Genomic DNA, 20,972 nt, shown 5'->3' with positions numbered 1-20,972 from the left:
GGGCGAGCTCATCTGGCTTTTTAAAGTTTTAAAATTATTAAATATCTAATAAGAATTTTGTGTTCTGGCTTTTAGAATTGCTCTTCACTAGAAATTAATATAATCACATGCGGTAACCGTATTAAAAAATAAATATTTTTTGAAGAAAATTTTGCCCACTTCTTGATGATTAATTCATAAATTATTAATATGTGACTAAGGATATTTATGATAAGATTTTTTTTAATTCTAAAGTCAAGATGAAAAACTGAGAGAGAGCAATAGAAAATGTATACATCTGTCTATTAGTGGAAGTCTCCCCAAGCTTTTGACTTGAAAATTTTTTCCTCCCATGTCAGGAAAACATTTGAAAAGATCTTTGTTCATGATAATCTGAGTTCCTGACCACATTTTTATAATAGTAGTCACTCAACATTTGCTGGCACAATAAAAAATACAAAAAAATATATGAGGTGATAGTTGGTCTTAAAGAACTTACAGAGCAGTAAGGAAGGTAAGATATAAACTTAAGAAAATTTGTTATAGGATTTGTTATATAGTTAAATTTCAGATGAATAGAACATTTAAATGTGAGGAAATTTAAAGGAAGAAGAAACCATTTGGGGCTGAGTAGGTTAGAGAAATAGAAGAATTAGACTTTCATGTCTGAAGAATGAGAAAAGAGAAAGAGGGAGAGAATTTTGAGATGATCTGTGAAACTATCGTTTTTTGTAATTTTTTTTCAGGAAAGCTTGAAAATTTGAAATTCACTCGTCCTTTATCATACATCCTATCAGTATTGCCTTTGTAATACTTATGTCCATGATCTTTTGCTCTCTATTCTTTGTTTTGTAAGGAAGAGAATCAGTTTGATATGACAGACCATGAGATGCTCAAGTAGAAATAACCAGCAAAACTTTAGAGAAGTGGGCCTGGTCATTTGAGGGTGATCTGGATTCAGATAAATTAGAGCCATCTTTTTTGGAGGAATTAGACTAACAAATGCAATAAAGTGTAAGGAAAGAAGGTCGAATGACCAACAACTTAATATTTGGAAATTCACATATGAGAGAGAAAGGGAATTTATTTATTAATCTGGAAGCAACAAGAGGAGCTAACAGTTATTGAAATATGTATCATATACTATATGTTTTTTATCTTTTGTTTCATTTAATTTTCTCAAGAACGTTGTAACATTACATAGATGGGGAAGCAGAAGCCCAGGGAAGTTAAGATTTATAAAACTAGAAACTATTGAAGTCATGTTTCTAACACAGGTCAATCTGTTAAACAATCTGGGCTTCAGTTTTATTAAAATGGAGTTGTTCCATTATATACAAATGGAATAATGTATATAGATTACACCTAGTAGCAGTAATTAGCATTAACTAAAGATGGTAGATATTTTAGTTCCTTAGGCTGCTTCAACAAATACCATGAAATAAGTTGGCTTAAACAGTGGGAATTTATTTGCTCATGGTTTTGAGGCCAGAAAAATGGTAAAAAAGCAAATCAAGGTAATGCTTTCTTCCCAAAGATTGACTTTAGCAATCCTTGGCTTCTCTGCCACATGGCAAGGCATGTGGTGGCATCTGCTGGTCTCTTTCTTCTCTTTGGGGTTTTGTTGATTTCAGCTTTTTCTGTGGCTTTCTCTCTCTTTGTCTGAATTTATTCCATTTATAAAGGACTTCAATAATGGGATTAAGTCCCATCCTGAATGAAGTAGGATACACTTTAACTGACGTGAGCTCATCATAAGGTCCTACTTAGAATGTGGGTTCGTACCCACAGGAATGGATTAAATTTAAGAACATGTTTTTCTGGGGTACTTTAAGTTTCAGGCCACCATAGTAGCTATCTTTCTTATACTGCTTTTTAGATTAAAAACACTAACTTTTTATTGAACGTATGCTTTGTACTGACTCTATCTGAAAGCATTATTTTATTCATCCTTCGCAAAACTCTGAGAAAGGGAGCCAGAGAAAAAGATGAAAGCTAGCATAAGAACTGGCAAAGTGTAGCCTTAGAGCAAAGGAGAAAACTGTTCCAAAAAAAGGAAAGATGGATGACATAGTAAGAGGTCATGGAGAATAAGGACTGGATGTAGGGACTGATAGTGCTTTATCTTGGAGAGTACAGTACTGATGATATGGTAGGGGAAGAAACCCAGATATTTGGGAGTTATGAAGAGAGTAATGTGGAGACAAAAGAAGTAGATTTCTTAAGCATATCTGTTTCTTTTGTCTGGACAAAGAGGTTAATGATATCTAATTAATGATGTTATTATATACATTAAATGTGATAATATTTAAAAGTGAATGAGGCAAGTACTATATACACTTTAGAGTAGTAGTAGTAGATGCAGATAGGACTTATAACGTTTGCAGAGTCTGGGGCAAGTACAAATGAAGACCCCCCCCATAACACATATGTATTAACCAAAGTAACAAACTATTAAATAAAATATTTTGTCTTCCCATCTTGAAAAATAAATCTTCATATGGATCTGGAACACGAAGTTTAAAGTAAACATTATTGGATTTTGAGTTATGTGGTAGAATGAGCAGAGCCCACCCCATGCCTTTAGCCTCCACTGTTCTTTTCCTACTCCTTACCCCATCCGGTATTTTGTGGGGTGGCAGTACACACGTGTTAGATACTCTAGTTCTCATGTTTGAGTTCCATCTATACACCCTCAGCAAGAGGATAAACCTTGGAAGCTAGGCTGTTGCTGTTCGGGTGGGAAATTCTTGTATCTAGATTACTCAGCATGGTCTGGTAGGGGTAGGGGCTAATTTTGGCCCTAAGAATCTGATAGCTTAATTGAAGAAACAAAGATAAACACGAGATAATTTTTTGACCGTATTGATTGCTCCTGGATTAACTCTTGAATGCTCTGGAAGGGGAGAAGTATTTTTATTATTGTTGTTAATGTTTGTTTAGTGGGAGTTGGTGGAGGGGAAGCAGTATAGTGTGGTCGCTACAGCTACAGCTACACCTTGACCATATGTCCTTCGTGAAGGGTGTCTCAAGTAATCTTTCTTTCGTATTTCGTTATTTCAGCTATCTTAATTACTGGGGGCTAGAAATAAAATTCTTAATGTTATTTAAAATATTTACACTTTGGGCCTTTTTTAAAAGGGTAGATTTTGGAGGTAGATCTTATATTCAAATCAAGGCCCACTGTAAGGGAACTTGTTGGGATGACAGAAATTTTTATCTTGATAGGGGTTTGAGTTACCTGTATTTGTCTGATGCATTTATCAGAATTTATCCAAGTGTGCTCTTAAGATTTTTGCATTTTACTATGTAATTTTTACTTAAAAGTATAGAATGTAAATATTGAACTCTAGTGATTTTGTGGTGGGGTGAAATATACTTCTGTCTCCAACATACTTTGAAATGAATAAAAAATAAGATGGATCCATAGGTGATGAAGCAAATGTAGCAAAATGTTAAATATTGAATCTAGGTGTTGACCTTATGTAGGTATTCACTGAGTTTTTTCAATTTTTCTGCATATTTGAAAATTTTTTTAGGAAAATGTTGGGAAAAAATCATGGCCCACTGAATTAACTGCTGTGTAACTTGAGCTTCAGTTTGCTCTTCTGTAAATTGAAGTAAATAATACCAGCTTGACACATCCATACATTTATACTGAGGATTAAAAGAGATAGCTTCAAATTTTTTAAGGGCATTGAAGAAATGGGCCATTTCCTGTTTATGAAAATAATTTTTTATCAGAAAAAAAATCATTTGTGGACTTTGTTATTTTATTACTTTATATCCTTGCAGAAGCAACCTTTTTTAAACAAAAATATTACCAATTCTTAAAATTGAATTTGAGGTTAAGATTACTGTAATTAGTAATAGTTCCTCAGTTTTTGCCTTGTAGTCTGAAGTATTAAGCTTAATCTGGACAATTTAAAAATTCTTTGAGTTGAGTGTGTTTTTAAATATTAATGTAATATATACTTTTGCTAGAGTGATCAAACATTAGAAAATAGTATACAGAAAAAATCAAAGATGTTTCCTCTGACTTCCCAAGTATATTAATGATTAGGGTTGTTTGCATATATTCACATTCTCTGTCCTTAGCACATGACAGGAATATACTTCTCTGCCTACTTGAAGTTGAATATGCCTATGAGATTTGCTTTAGGAAGAAGATGTAAAGGGCTGGTGCATGCTTATCCTGATTATCTTTTCCCATTGACAAGAATACTTGAAGGTGTTTCTCTGTTATAACCAAATCCAATCAACAGGCTTTCCACGAGTGAATGCATTTATCTTAAGCGAACCATTATCTCCTTTTTTAAAGAAAGAATCTAAAATGCTTTAGATTATATTTATAGTTTAATAAAATGATCAGTATAATGCTTTTTGTATGTAACTTGGAAATGAAAAAAAATCGCTTGCCTAAACACAGAATTTCCACTTTAGCTATTCCCCCAAGGTCGGCATTCTATCTTATAAAATCTCAGTTCTTGTAAAGATGCTTGGTGATCTATATATACACCTTTGATAATTACCTCAGGATTTGTTTGTAACTCAACTGAATTAAAGGACATATAAAATGCTTTGTTATACAATTTTGAGTTTTTTCTTAATTATGTTTGAAAAATTATGCTTTTGATGGTTAAATAATATGTGTGATACAGAAGAACATAAATAATAGGTATGACTTCCCTGAACCCCGTACCTAAAGATGATCATTATTAATGTGCTTTTTTGGTACATATTTTGAGAAATATTCTATACATGTAGAAACATGTTCTTTAAACATATACAAACAGATGGAATCATACTGTACCTTGTATTTCTAATTTGCTTTTTTCCATTTGCTGGAGCAAGAACATCTATCCTTATAATATGTAAATGCCGACCCCGTTCTTTTTAGTCATATTCTTTTGTATGGGCAACATAGCTTACATATTTAATTGCCTCCTTTTTTGTATAGGGAGAAGGGTTTTTTTTGATGTATTTTTGTGTTTTGCATCCTTATTAGAATCTCGATAGGGTAAATTCCTATAAGTGGATTTCCCAGGTCAGTGTATACATTCCTAATTTTGATAAGTATTGAAAAATTTCCAAATAAAAAGGTATACTAACTACATACTCTGATTTTCTTAAAACATATTCAGTTTGCATTTGTTTAGTTTTGAGAGAGCGTGAGATTGTCTTATCTTCTGTGACTTTTTTTATTTTGTGTTAATTAGGGAAAGCATTTCCTCATTTAAAATAGAAAAGAAATAAATGCACGTTTTCTTCTAGCACTTTAATGTTTAAGTTTTTTACATCCCTATAATTTTGGAGTTTATTTGTTAGAAGGAATGAGTGGGATCCAACTTTATTTTCCTAATGAGTAGCTAGTTTATGAATAATTTATCATTTCCGTATTGATTTGAGATGCCTCCCTTGTCAGATAATAAATCCGCCTATATTTTTTTGGGTCTCATTCTGGATTCTCTATGCTATTACCATTAGTGTCTTTTTATAACCAACACCGAATGATTTTAATTATTGCTGTTGGTGATTAATTTTAATAGTTCACATGGCTTGTTCTGCTCATTACATTTATTTTAGAATTTTCTTGACTAGTCTTGCATATTTACTTCTTGATTAATTTTAGAATCAGTTTGTCAAATTCCTCTTGGAATATTTTGGATTGCAGTTAAATATTAATTTGTGTGGCATTGTACAGTTTACCATGCAAGAAAGTAATACGTCTTTTTATATATTTAGTCATTATATTTGTCCTTAAAGAAAATTTTAAAACTTTCTTCATATGGGACCAGCAAATTTCTTATTAAACTTATACCTAAATATTTTATCTTTTGTGGTTGTTATTGTGATTAAGATCTTTAATTATACTTTCTAATTTATTTATTGAAATTTTCTATTTGAATTCTGTTTCTAGTTTTTTTTCTGGTAATTCTCTTGTTTTTTCAGGTATATGATACATATTATACATATTATAATTAATCTACCTCCTTTGTATTATATATCCCTCATTGTCCATTCTCTCTTGGAACTGGATTGGCTAACACTCCCAGAATCATGTAACTAATGGTTAAGGTGGTGAAGGTGGTGAGTGCCTTGGTCTTCTTGACTCTAATGGTCATGTGTTCAGTTTTCTCATTGGAAATGACATAGTTACATTTGCTAAAAGGCTAGTTTTTCTTGTTTTAATACAGAGTGAGGAGTAAGTCTTTACATGCAGACTGCCTTTTCATCATTTATTAAAATGGATATGTTGTTGACCCATAACCTATATAGGGCAAGTTTCTTTAATAGATTACCTAATATTTGGACTATCATTACATTTCTGGAATAAATGGTATTCATTTATGCAGTTTCTAAAATATACAATGACAAATGCAATATGTTACTATTTACTTATGATTGTTGGTTTACAATTCAGAAATGAGGTTTGAATTTTTTCTTTTTCATGATGTTATTATCCGATTAGTTTTATACTTCATAAAGATTTTGCAAGATTTCCTTCCTCTCTGCTTTTGCCTAGTATAAATATCCTCTATATCTATATCATTTATTTCCCTTCTCATTGTAATATGGCATAACTTACATTTTTAGTGAATGCATTTATTCAATTAAAAAATTTTTTTTTATGCATGTTGAATTTACCGTGTTTTCCTCTTTTCTAATTCATTGCCTTCTGGTTTGCTTTGCCATTTCCTTTCTTCTACTTTCCTAGAGTACTTGTAGTTCTTTTTCTATATTCTAGAGATGAGTGTGTAATTTGTTTAATTTTAATATTTCTTCTTTAGTAATATAAATTTTTTATGACAATTTTTCCTCTGAGCTCAGTTTTGCTGGTATATATTATTTCCATTATTTATATTTTCAAGATATTATGCAGTTTCAGTTTTTATGTTCTGTTCAGCACATGGGAGCTTTTGTTTTGTTTTGTTTTTCAAGATCTGAGTGGTTGAAGTTCCTTTTCCTAGCAAAAAATTAATTTCTACTTTTACTATATTATATTAGAGTATATTTTCTATAGAATTCTTATTTAGAGACTTTATTCATGGTTTGTTTGAGGCATAATATCTGATCCACTTTTTGTGACTCCCCTTCCCAGGGTATTTGAAAATCAGATACAATCTTTATCTTTAGATACAGAATTCAGTATATGTCAACCTTATTATATTTTTCAGTTTCCCTATAGGCCCTTTTATTTAAATTTGCTTGTTCTGTCATGAATAGGCAACTGTGAGTTAAAATTTCTGTTGATAGGCTGGCCACAGTGGCTCAGCAGGCAGAGTTCTCGCCTGCCATGCTGAAGACCTGGGTTCGATTTCCAGTACCAGCCCCCCCCCCCGCCCCCCCCCCCCACACACACAAAGAAAAAAATTCTGTTGATATCTGTTCCAATGGTCATTGCCTTATATGTCTTGATATTATTGATATTTAAACATCTATGTCAGTTATATTTTCCTTGTAGTTGGTACTGTTTATTATTGGAGAAAAAGACCTCCTGTCTTAACGGTTTTTTCCTGAATTAAAATTTTTCTTTTCAATGGTTAAAAGTCTTCTTTCTGGCAACAGACTACTAGGTTTTGAATCCTAGTGTCAGCATTTCTAGCTTTGTGATTTTGGAGAAAACTTTATCTGTTTGTGCCTCAATTTTCTCATTTATAAATGGGATATTTTAATAGAATTTTTTTTTCATCTCATAGACTTTTAAGGATGGAATTGAGGTAATGCATTTGAAATGCTAAGAATAGTCACTGACACATAATAGTAATTGCTATTACTATTAACATTTACAAGCAGTGAAAAATATTTAATTTTAACATTTGCTAAAAGATAAGTGAATATTTGTATACTGACCATGGCATTGTTACTTCACAGCTAGAAAAGGGAACTTCAGATGGGAATTTCTTTCTTCTCTCTTTCCATGACTCTCTCATGGCTTATATTTCTTAGTTTATTTTTGTCTTTCTGCCCTGGTTAATCCTGCTTATGGTTGCAAGTTACACCTTTGAGCCATCTTTCTTGGAGTCTTGTCATATTACTCCCCATTAGGAGAAAATGACGTGGTGAGCCTCCGCAGTTTTATAAATATCTGAGAGGGCAGTTGAGCTGAAAGTGAGCAGTTTTATTCTTTCAGAGTCTTCCCCTTTGATTTCCTGTCAACTCCCCTCTTTCACCTTTCCTCCAAAGTGGTATCAGAGAGAGATTTCAGCACTTTTCCCGTCCACTTTCTTGTATTCTTTGAAGAGTGAAAAATGGGATGGCTAGATCTTATATGAAATTTTGTATTCTTCTGCCTTGTTTTTTCCAAATCATGCTTTTCTTTTGGTATTTTATTGTTTAATTTAAAAAAGTTAGAAGTATGAAACATTTTAATCATGACAAAAATTACAAAAAATAGCAACTGAATTTATTTTTCTTAATTTCATTAAGTATGTGTCTAGGTAGCTTTAGGTCCTACCTCTTTGCTGCCTTCTTTGCCTAAACATCTAGTTATTTTGATTTATTTTTAGAACTATATCTGGGTTAACTAATAACTACTTAGCATTTGCTTTAGCCGATTTTTGATAGCCAACCAAGTCTGAACTACAGTACATAATTTTTTTGTTTAAAATTATACTTAAAATATTCTATATTTTATTCCTCCCTTCCTGAAAGGAGTATGGCTAGGGAGTACTTTAATCAAAGGAATGATTGACATACCTCATATAGTAATGGATATAAAATAAAAGTTTCAGTTTTACAAGTCTGATTTGAAACTAATTTGTTGGCCAAAAAACGTCAAATTTGATACAGCCATTTGGGTTTCCTGTACCCTGTGTTGAAGAGCCTGATGTTGAAGTATATATTGCTGGAACATTTTAGGGAGGGCTTCTTCATAAAATGGTGGTAAGACTGCCTTCTGAAGCATTTTAGGGACCTGAATTGTTATTTCTACGGGGCCAGTATGTAACTGATGATAGAGTAAATGCATAAGTATTCAGTTCTGTTTATTTAAATCCATGACTAAAATATTTTAATATATTTTATTCACCTTACTGTGTTACCCCAGTACTCCATTTTCCAGCCTTTGCCAGAAACACTTGAAGGGCCACAAAATTTACCTATTTTCATTTATGTCTTCATTTTCTCTCTTATTCTGGCTTCCTGAGCTTTTTTTTCTGGTACATTGATTTTCAACCTTTTATAATTTATAACTTATCAATAATTTAGTTGTTTGATTCTTTTAGTTGCTATTTAGATAGATTTTTTTCTTGATTTCTTCAGGTTGTTCATTACTAGTATATAGAAGCACTATTGATTTTTGCATGTTGCTCTTGTAACCCTCTACATTGCTGAATTTGTTTATTAGTTCACTAGAACTAATTTGTTGTAGCTTTTTAAGGAATTTTTGTATATAGGATCATGTCAGCTGCAAATAGGGAAAGTTTCGCTTCTTCCTTTCCAATTTGGATGTTTTTATTTCTTTTTTTGCTGAACTACTCTGGCTAGAACATCCACTGCATTGTTGAGTAACAGTGGTAACAGTGGGCATCCTTGTCTTGTTCCTAATCCTAGGGGAAGAACTTTCAGTCTTTCACTTTTGAATATAATGTCAGCAGTGGACGTTTCACTTATGCTCTTTTATCGTGTTGAATAAGTTTCCATCTACTCCTAGTTTTCTAAGTGTTTTTATCAAGAAGGGGTGCTGGATTTTATCAGATGTCTTTCCTACATCTATTCAGATGATCATGTGATTTCTTTCTGTTAATATGGTGTATTATATTAATTGATATTCTTATGTTGACCCCACTCTTGCATACCTATGATAAATTCCATCATCATGGTACATAATTCTTTTAATATGCCGAAGGATTTGGTTTGTTAGCATTTTGTTGAGTATTTTTCCTATCTATATTGATAGAGGATAATGGCTGGTAATTTCCTTTTCTTGTGGTATCTTGATCTAGCTTTGGTATTAGAGTGATGTTGACCTTATAGAAGAATGAGTTAGAGAGTGCTCCCTTCTCTTCAACTTTTTGGAAGAGTTTGAGCAGAACTGATGTTATTTCTTCTTGGAATGCTTGATAAAATTCTCCTCTGAAGCCATCTGGTCCTTTGGTTCTGAGCTTGTCTTTCTTGAGAGTTTTTGATTACTGATCTCTTCACTGGTTATTGTTTTGTTTTTGATCTTTATCTTCTTGAGTCAATTTGGGTGGCTTGTGTGTTTCTAGGAATTTGTCGATTTCATCTAGGTCCTCTAATTTGCTGGCCTATAGTTGTTCACAGTATCCTCTTATGATTCTTTTTATTTCAGTGAAATTGGTAATAACATTACCCTTTTCATTTCTAATTTTAGTCATTTGAGCCCTCTCTTTTTTTCTTTAACAGTCTAGCTAAAGGTTTGTTGATTATATTGATCTTTTCAAATAACCACATTTTGGTTTGTTGATTCCATTGTTGTTTTTTTAAATTCTCGTCCATTTATTTCTACTCTCATCTTTATTTCCTTCCTTCTCTTCTCTTTGGGTTTAGTTTGTTCATCTTGTTTTGATCCTCCAGTTTTGAGATTAGTTCTCTGATTTGAGATCATCTTTTTTAATGTAGACATTTAGAGCTAAAAATTTCCCTCTCAGCACTGCCTTAGCTGTATTCCATAAGTTTTGGTATGTTGTGTTTTCATTTTCATTTGCCACAAGATATTTCCTAATTTCCCTTGTGACTTTTTCTTTGACCTGTGCTTGTTTTAGAAAACTTTATTTCCACATATTTGTGAATTTTCCATTTGTCCTTCTGTTATTGATTTCTAGCCCTTTTCCATTTAATTGGAGAAGATACAATGTATGATTTCAATATTTTTTAATTTATTAAAGCTTGTTTTGTGCCCTAATTTATGGTCTATCCTAGAGTATGATCTATGTACATAAAGAAGAATGTATATTTTGCTGCTATTGGGTGAAGGGTTCCATATGTATCTGTTAGGGGTAATTGGTTTGTAATATCTTTCCAGTTGTTTTGCTCTGTCCAGCACTGAAACGGTGTATTGAAATCTCCTTCTGTTAATGTAGGATTTTCTGTTTCTCCCTTCAAATCTGTGAATATTTGCTTCATATATTTTGGTCTTTGCCATGGGTACATATCTATTTATAACTGTTCAGTGTTCTTGTTGAATTGACCCCTTTATCAGTATGTAATGACTTTCTTTGTCTCTCATCTCAGTTTTTTACTTAATGTTTATTTTATGTGATGTTAGTATAGCTACCCCAGTTCTCTTTTGTCTACTATTTGCATGGTACTTTTTTTCCATCTTTCCACTTTCAACCTACTTCTGTCTTTGAATTTAAGACAAGTCTCATGTAAGCAGCATATAGTTGGGTTATGCTTTTTCGTCCATACTGTCATCCTCTGACTTTTGGCTGGAGAGTTCAATCCATTTATATTTAAAATAACTACTATATAATGCATAACTTTCTTCTGGTATTTTGCTATCTTGTCTTTGTAAAGTCTTATACCATTTTTGATCCTTAGTTCTACCATTAATGCCTACTTTCATGTTTATTTGAATATTTTTGTGTTGTACCATATTGAGTTCCTTTTTATTTTCTTCTGAGTATATCTTTCAGATATTTTCTTTGTGTTATTAGAAGGTCATTTTTTAAGCTTTAAATTATTTTTTTGTTCTTTTAGATTGTTTTATTTTCATTTCTTTTAATTATTTTGTTTTCTGCTTCATATTAGGTTGCTCAAAATCTATTTAATTATCCTTATCCCTAAAGTTTTTTTTTGTTTTTTGTTTTTTTGCACATTATTACTTATCTACCTATGTACTGGATAAAGAGAGTTTCACAAGGTTTTTACAATCTCATAGTCACACGATAAAAGCTATATAGTTATACAATCATTATCAAAGATCAAGGCTAATGGATTACGGTTAAGCAATTTCAGGTATTTCCTTCTAGTTATTCTAATATACTAGAAACTGAAAAGAAATATCTACATAATGAGTCAGTAGTCATAATCATTTGTTAAATCCTAATTTCTCATTTACACCTCCTCCCTCTCATTTGATCATTCTCTCAAACTTCAGGGATATCTGGGCAATGACCATTTTAACTTCTTACTTGAAAAGGGGTGTGTTAACCTTATGGAGTAGAAGAGTGAAACTGGTTGATGTGTTCTTGGAGAGACTGATACCTCTGGGTGTCAGTACTTATTTGGCATAGGAATAATCTGGAAGCCTTAGGTTTCAGAAAATATGTACTTACTGAGAAAAACTTTTTTTTTTTTTTTACATGGGCAGGCACTGGGAATCGAACCCAGGTCCTCGGGCATGGCAGGCAAGCACTCTTACCTGCTGAGCCACTGTGGCCCGCCCTGAGAAAAACTTTTTATAGAGTCTTAGGGCAAAGCCCAGGGTATTTTGGGGGTTTTTCAGGTATACTGTTGGTTGGGGCTTGGCATACTGTGGCAGTTTGCAGTATCTAGCTGAAGCTTAAATAAGAGTAACCTCCAAAATAACCTCAACTCTATGTGAAATCTCTTAGCCACTGAAATTTTATTTTACCCCTTTGGGTACAAGGTTAAACTTAAAAGAGTAAAACTTTAAATAATCATATTTTATTTGATGCCAACTTAACTTCAATAGTATATATATACACTATTCCTATACCTATCTGTTCCCCCACCTGTTTTTGTACTTACTACAAATTATATGTTTGAATATACTATGTCCAAAACCATAGATTTATCATTGCTTTTTATGCATCTGCATTTCGGCACCAGTCAGAAGTAAAAAGTGGAGTTCTGTACCAGAAAACACAGTATAATTATACTGGTATTTTTAATTGCCTTTATGACTATCCTTTACTGGAGGTTTTTATTTCTTTATGCTACTTTGATCCACTCTGTAGTGTTCTTTCCTTTTATTCTGAAGAACTCTCTTTAGCATTGGGGCAGGTATAATGGTAATGTATTCCCCCAGCTTTTGCTTATCTGGGAATGTCTTAATCGCTCCCTCATTTTTTTTTTTTTTTTTTTTCATGGGCAGGCACCCAGAATTGAACCTGGGTCTCCAGCATGGCAGGTGAGAACTCTGCCTGCTGAGCCACCATGGCTTGCCCTCTCCCTCATTTTTGAAAGACTGTCTTGCAGGATATAAAATTCTTGGTTGGCAATTATTTTCTTTCAGCATTTTAAATATTTTATGCCACGACTTTCTTGCCTCCATAGTTTCTGATGAAAAATTGGCATTAATCTTATTGGGATACCTTTGTACGTAATTATTTGCTTTTCTGTTGCAACTTTCAGAACTTTTTCCTTGTCTTTGGCACTGTTTGATTGATTACTGTGCACCTGGATTTGTTCTCTTCGAGTTTTATGTGTTTGGAGTTCATTGGCATTCTTGCATGTAAATATTCATGTCTTTTGTTAAATTTGATAAGTTTTTACCATTATTTCTTTGAATAATCCTTCTGCCCCTTTCTCTCTTTCTTCTCCTCCTTGGACTCCTATAATGCATATATTGGCGTGCTTGTAGGTACCCCACAGGTTTCTTAGGCTCTGTTTGCTCTTTTTTATTCTTTTGTCTCTGTGTTCCCCAGCTGGGTTCATTCCCATCACTGATTATTTCTTCCACCTTCATTCTGTTTTTGAAACCATGTAGGAAATTTTTCATACAGTTTTGGTGTTCTTCAACTCCAGTATTTGTGTTTGCTTTAATTGAGACTCCCATGCTATTCATTCATTGTTTTCTTCATATTCTTTAGTTCTTTTTCCATATTTTCCTTTATTTCCTTGAGCATATTGAGAATTATTTATTTTTTTAAAGTTTTTGTCTGGTAAGGCCAAAGTCTAGTCCTCTTTGTTCATGGTTTCTGTATTTTCATCTTGTTTTGTTTGGTTTGGCCATCATTTCCATTTTCTTTGCTTGTCTTGTAATGTTTGTTTCACATGTACATTTTAAAATTTTAATGTATTAACTCTGAGATTTAGTCCCTATGCTGATTTGAAAAGATGTATGCCCCCTAGAAAAGCCATGTTTTAATCAAAATCCCATTTCATAAAGGTAGAACAGTCCCTATTCAATACTGTATGTTTGAAACTGTAATCAGATCATCTCCCTGGATGATGTGATTTAGTCAAGAGTGGTTGTTAAGCTGGATTAGGTGATGACATGTCTCCACCCATTTGGGTGGGTCTTGATTGGTTTATTGGAGTCCTATAAAAGAGGAAACGTTTTGGAGAATGAGAGATTCAGAAAGAGCAGCACCACAAAGCAGAGAGTCCACGAGCCAGCGACCTTTGGAGATGAAGAAAAACAACTCCCGGGGAGCTTCATGAGACCAGAAGCCAGGAGAGAAAGCTAGCAGATGAGATGATGCTGTGTTCGCCTTGTGCCCTTCCAGCCGAGAGAGAAGCCCTGACTGTGTTCACCATGTGCCCTCTCACTTGAGAGAGAAACCCTGAACTTCATTGGCCTTGAACCAAGGTATCTTTCCCTGGATACCTTTGATTGGACATTTCTATGGACTTGTTTTCATTGGGGCATTTTCTCGGCCTTAGAACTGTAAACTAGCAACTTTATAAATTCCACTTTTAAAAAGCCATCCCATCTCTGGTATATTGCATTCTGGCAGCTAGCAAACTAGAACAGTCCCTGAGCTGTCCTAAATTTGGAAACAGCTAGTGATATGACAGAGATTTTTTTGAATGCTAAGATCTAATCAAAACAAATAAACCAAAGCAAAAAACATCTTTCACAGTCTTTTCAAATTGGTTCTGCTTTGGCTGATAGTCTCCTTCAGAGGGAGGAGACCTTAAAAAAGTATAGAGAAGATCAGCCAGAGGCAAATTAAAAATGCAGGGTCTTCACTATTTTATCTGAGCCTGCCTGGAGCCATGAAGCTTGCTTCTTTTTCTGGGATTTTGCTTGCTTGTGAGTTTGGGAATTCTCCCATTTATATCAGTTTACCGGAGTGTGAGTGAATATGCCCCCTCTACTTTCTTTGAAATAAACTTTCATTCTGAATTTTCTCTTCTAGACTTAATAAGGATAGTTCTTAGCCCCAGGCCATTTTGTTTTAATTGTTTCTCATACTGCTCCAGCTGTCTGCCTGCAAGCCGCTTTTCTGCCATCAAGACACTCGGGGATGAGTCTGACACAAGTTCCCTGATGGCACTGACACCCATGCACCCCAGGATCACACTGAGACCACTCTGCTCTTTCTGAAACTAGGCTGGGGACCCTTAATGGGAGTGCAAACTGGCTCCATCCTGTGTTGTAGGGGAGTTGGGAAGGGGTCAGAAAATGCACCAGAAGCAGCTTCTGTTGTTTTTGAAGCTGTGTTTTCTTGATTCAGCACTTGACCAATTAATGCAGCCCTTTTAATGGTTTTCTGTATTTTTTGAGGAAAGTTACTGTATTTAAGATTCCCCAACCACAATTGCCAGGGTATGTTAGAACAGTGACCACCCTCAGCTGGCCCCCAGTGATCTGAAATAGGTAATCAGACCACACAATCCTGAATTTCAAGTACTGGATCTTTTTGTCCCTCCCTTCCATCAACAAGCTGCCCCAGGAGCCCGAGTTATGGTCCCCACTGTTGCCTACCATGAGCCTAGGAGAAGTGAAGTATTAGCTGCTACAGGGAGGGGGGGGGCGCGGTTTACCCAGTCTTTACTCCAATTTGTCACTTTCTTCCTCCTCCTTCCTGGATGCTAGCTACCCAGTGATCCACAACACTCTGGAGCTTAAAATAGTTGGTTCAGACAGTTCCTGCCAATTCAATAGTTGTTTTGGTAGATGGACTAATTCTTGGTGCTTCCTACTCTGCTATCTCTCTACAGCCCTCTGATATTAAGCTTTATGAACTTAAAAATTGTATTTTAGAGTATGATATAAGAAAGCATTGTGTCCTTAAGTGTTTTAATGCTTACATTGTATGAATGAATGAATGAATGGAGTTGAAAACACCAGACTAGAGGGAAATGTTAGCATAAGCTAAGGGGAAACAGTCTGCTTTTGGAGTTGTTATAGCTTTGGATGATAATACTAATACCTTCATAAAGGGGATTAAAAAACATCATCCATGTCAGTGTCTAATACATCACAAATGCTGATAAATGTTACTTGCCTTCCATATTAAAATGTATAATATTTTGCTTTCAGCATGTTAAATATGATAATATTGAATTAGGTAGACATAAAAGTCATTATTACTTACATGATCAATTGATTATAAAATTATGAATGTGAATCTGTACTGGTAGAAAATAGCATACTAATGATACAAAGAATCCCAGAGAATGAGAGTGCTCTAAATTTCAATGAACAATTCCTGGTAGGTCAGGATTCATTTAGTTAGAAGTAGCTATTGCATACCTATTGGGTAGTGTTTCAGATAAGAAATGGTACATCAGAATTAGAAGTCTCAGTGTGGAATAGTGGGTTTATACTGTTTTGAAAGCTCCTCCCCCCTCCCTATTATTTAGGTATCCCATCGATGATACTCATGCCATAAGCTGACTGTTATGAGTTTTTATGACTTAAGCGGTTACTTGTAGAATAGCATGAATGCATTTTTGGTGGATAGTTAGTAGTCACTTATCTTGTTGGTTTTCTCTCAGCTATGAGAGATTTTTTAAAATGACAGGTTAAAAACTATTACAAAACAGCAAAAGTAATGATTTTTCTTAAATAATTCAGAGGCAGCTATACTCTAATGTGATTGTTTAATGTATTACTTATGTATTTGAGAATATTACTTGTAAAAAAAAAGTACAATTGTGATAATAGTCATTATATCTGGCATCAGTTTTTTGAAACTCAGAAACCAAAACAAATTGTAATTAAAAAATGTTACCACTGGGGAATAATCTCATTTAATACATTTCTAAAAACTGAAAGTTAGATCTTGTCGTTTGATTTAAAATCCATCTCTGATAGTAGAGATAAAACTTGCAGAAAGTATGAAACTTGAAATGTAATTACCAAATAATAGCTTTAATAATTGTTTTTATTTTGAATTCTTCATGTACACATCTTTTGGTTAAGGCAGAAACTACTTATTTGTCAAGAGTCTCAAATAACTATGTTTCTATAAGAAGCCAAAAAATAGTATTTCTGAGATACATGGAAACCGTAATTTTGTTTTAATATTTTTAGTTCCTTTGTTCAGTGATCTCAGCACCACTTGAGAAATCTGACTTGATTAATTGTGTACAGTTAATACAGTTAATAGCTCTTTCTTTTGTATTACTCAACTAGTGCCTCTGTGTGGCTTTAGACTTGGCAAGAAAAACATAACAGAAAATATCAGTTATCATTGATAAAAGATAAACGAAGCTCAGGACTTAACAGTTTTAGCAACACTTAGCTTTTGTTTTTAATTGAAAAATAAGGGTAATTTACAATTGTCTTTCTGATTTAAATATTTTTTTATTAACAGCTTTGGGATATAATTAAAATACTATACAATTCACCTATTTAAAGTGTCCAATTAAGAGTTTTTTCTATATTCAATAGTTGTGCAATCATCACCACAGTTAATTTTAGAACACTTTCATCACTCCACCAAGAAATCTCTGTACCCATTTACAGTCACTCACTATATCCCCCAAATCTCCTTCCAAATCAAGCCTTAGACAATGTTCTAGTTTGCTAGCTGCCGAATGCAATATACCAGAAACGGAATGGCTTTTAAAAAGGAGAATTTAATAAGTTGCTGGTTTACAATTCCAAGACCGAGAAAATGTCCCAATTAAAACAGATCCATAGAAATGTCCAATTTAAGGCATCCAGGGAAAGATACCTTGGTTCAAGAAGGCCGACAACGTTGTTAAGGCATCTGGGGAACCATACCCTGGTTCAAGAAGACTGACGACATTCAGCGTTTCTCTCTCACCTGGAAGGGCACATGGTGAACATGGCAGCATCTGCTGGCTTTCTCGTGGCTCTACCAAAAAAGGGGACTCTCCAAAATGTTTCCTCTTTTATAGAACTCCAGTAAACCAATCAAGACCCATGCAAATGGGTGGAGACGTGTCGTCACCTAATCCAGTTTACCAACCACTCTTGACTTAATCACATCATCCAGGGAGACGATCCAATCACAATTTCAAACATACAGTATTGAACAGGGATTATTCTACGTTTATGAAATGGAATTTTGGTTAAAACATGAATTTTCTAGGGGGCATACTTGCTTTCAAGCCAGCACAATCATATATCTACTTTCTGTCTCTGTAATTTGCCCATTTTGGATATTTCATGTAAATGGAATCATACAGTAGATAACCTTTTATGTCTGGCTGTTTCACTTAGTATAATGTTTTCAGAGTTCATCCATGTTGTAGCACGTATTGGTACTTCATTTCTTTTTATGGTGGAGTAATAGTCTATTGTATGAATATAACACATTTTATTTATCCATTGATGAATGTTCAGGGTGTTGAACATTGAATGTTCCACTTTTTGTCTATTATGAATAATGCTGCTATTAATCTTTTACAAGTTTTTACAAGAGCTTATTTTTTCATTTCTCTTTGATATTTACATTACCTAAGAGTGGAATTGTTGAATCATATGGTAGTTCTATCTGTAACCTCAAGAAAGACATTTTTTATAGGAGTATTTCTGTTCACATTATTAAAATATACCACAAATGAGGTATATAAACTGAATATTAACTTCCTATCAATATTCTCGCCAATAACTTTCTGCTAATATTTTTGGTTTTTTGACATTTCAGTGATCTGCAGTTTTCAGTTTCTGTAAATACCTAAATGTCTCATCTTTCCAAATTCTCTAACTATTCCCATAAGCAATTTTTAATCATCTAAATACAGGCACTTATAAATGTGAGAGAATACTCTAGTAAAGGAATCCTGACTATGGAAAATATTTTATGTGCTATATCCTAACATCTTAACTTAAGATAAAGCCTTAAGTTTATTTGTAGCCTTTTCTCTTTCAAAATAAGTTTGGGGATTTTTGTAATTGTATATTGTGCTTTCTCAACATAGATGTATATCCACACTTGCCAACTCTATAGTTTAGCTCCTTTTCTTATTTTTTTTAATTCCATTTCTTTTACAAAAATAGCATAAAGAAAGGAAATTGCTTATATTCCTAATATTTAAATATAGCCATTGTTAACATTTTGATATATATCCTTTTATATTTTATTTGCAATTTTAAAACAGAATTCAGCTAGTTCTGTACGTAATGTGTCATAATCTTTTTTTATTTAAGAATGTCATAGCATTTTCTGGTGCCATTAAATATTTCTAAACATGATTTAAGTCATTTTTTCCTGATTTTTTTCTCATTTTAAAATATTGCACATTTATTATATAGGCTTAATAGGAAAAAAAGAAAACAAAAAGAAAAGTCTAGAATCCTACCACTGTGTTTTGAAGTGTATCTTTCTAGTTTTTTTTCTCTTTGGGTGTATTTGCATTTTTAAAAAAAATTTTTTTATTGAGAAATTTTCGATATATACAGTCCGGACATCATATACAATAAGTGACTCACAATATCATCACATAGTTATGTATTCATCACCATGATCATTTTTAGAACATTTGCATCATTCCAGAAAAAGAAATAAGAAGAAAAAACTCATACATCCCATTCCCCATACCCCTCCCTCTCATTCATCATTAGTATTTCAGTCTATCCGATTTTTGTTTACTCCTTATCCCCCTGTTATTTATTTTTCCTTATTTTTTTTACTGACCTGTCTATACCCTGGATTGATAAAAGGGGCATTAGGCACAAGATTTTCACAATCACCTGGGTAGGTTGTAAAAACTATATAGTTATACAATCACCTTCAAGAATCAAGGCTCCTGGAATACAGTTTAACAGTTTTAGGTACTTCCCTCTAACCACTCCAATGCACCTTAGACTAAAAAGGGATATCCATATAATGCATAAGAACAACCTCTAGGATAACCTCTCTACTCTGTTTGAAATCTCTCAGCCTCTGAAAATTTATTTTGTCTCATTTCTCTCTTCCCCCTTTCAGTCAAGAAGCCTTTCTCAATCCCATGATGCCAGGTCCTGGCTCATCTGGTCCCATGTGACCAGAAAGATTTGACTCTGAGAGTCATATCTCATGTAGGGGGGAGGTCAGTGAGTTCACCTGTTGGGTTGGCTTAGAGAGAGAGGCCACATCTGAGAAACAAAAGAGGTTCTCTGGGGGTAACTCTTAGGCATAATTATAAGGAGGCTTAGCTTCTCTGTTGGAGGAATAAGTTTCATAGGGTCAAACCCCAAGATCGAGGGCTCAGCCTATGGAATTGATTGTCCTCACTGCTTGCAAGAATATCAAGAATTCCCCAGATGGGCAAGTTAAATATTTTCTACTTTCTCCCCAGTTGCCCAAGGGGATAGTGCAAGTAACTTTTGTATTCTCTGCCCAGATTACTCTGGGATATATGGAGGCATCACATCAACCTGTACAGACCAGCAAGCTCTCACTTGCTGTTCAAGGTTCTATGAAATTATAGACCATACAAGTTAAATTAGATAATGTACTATCTAAAATATAAATTTTGGACCAAATAAACATCTCTCCCTTTGGTCTCACAGAGAAGTTGCAGTTCTAAAATATGGCCATATCATCCTTTACCCTGTATTCTGATTCACCTTAGTCCTATCCAGATCAGCTTCATTCATATTTCTAGTCAAAGTCTGATCACTTAACTTCTTCAACTTTTTTTTTAGCAGTTGCTGTATGGGAGATTCAGAGCTCTAACTCAAGAGTCTCGGGTATCACTTAAATACCCAAAGTTTCAGGAAATGACCAGGTTATGCACAAATAGCTTAATATGTCAGAATATAGAAATAGCAGTTACAACTCCTGAATATATGTGGTTGCTGTACGAGCATACAATCTAGGACCGTTTACTGTAGGCCCCAACTTGATAACCCATGCTCTCAACTTCAGTTCTCTGAGTTTGTATATTATAGTTATTCATTGTGTTTGCTTTTTGAAGTGGGTTTATAGTCC

General features: G+C 33.8%; 1 protein-coding gene across 3 annotated transcripts in view; it reads left to right on the top strand.

The window, feature by feature from the left end:
• GLCCI1 (glucocorticoid induced 1) overlaps window positions 1-20,972 on the top strand; it is a 109,135-nt gene that overhangs the window by 30,841 nt on the left and 57,322 nt on the right. The window lies entirely within an intron of this gene.

The sequence above is a fragment of the Tamandua tetradactyla genome, chromosome 1 (genome assembly GCF_023851605.1).
Source record: "Tamandua tetradactyla isolate mTamTet1 chromosome 1, mTamTet1.pri, whole genome shotgun sequence".
NCBI classification, from domain to species: domain Eukaryota; kingdom Metazoa; phylum Chordata; class Mammalia; order Pilosa; family Myrmecophagidae; genus Tamandua; species Tamandua tetradactyla.
This window is presented reverse-complemented; position numbering and strand designations above follow the sequence as displayed.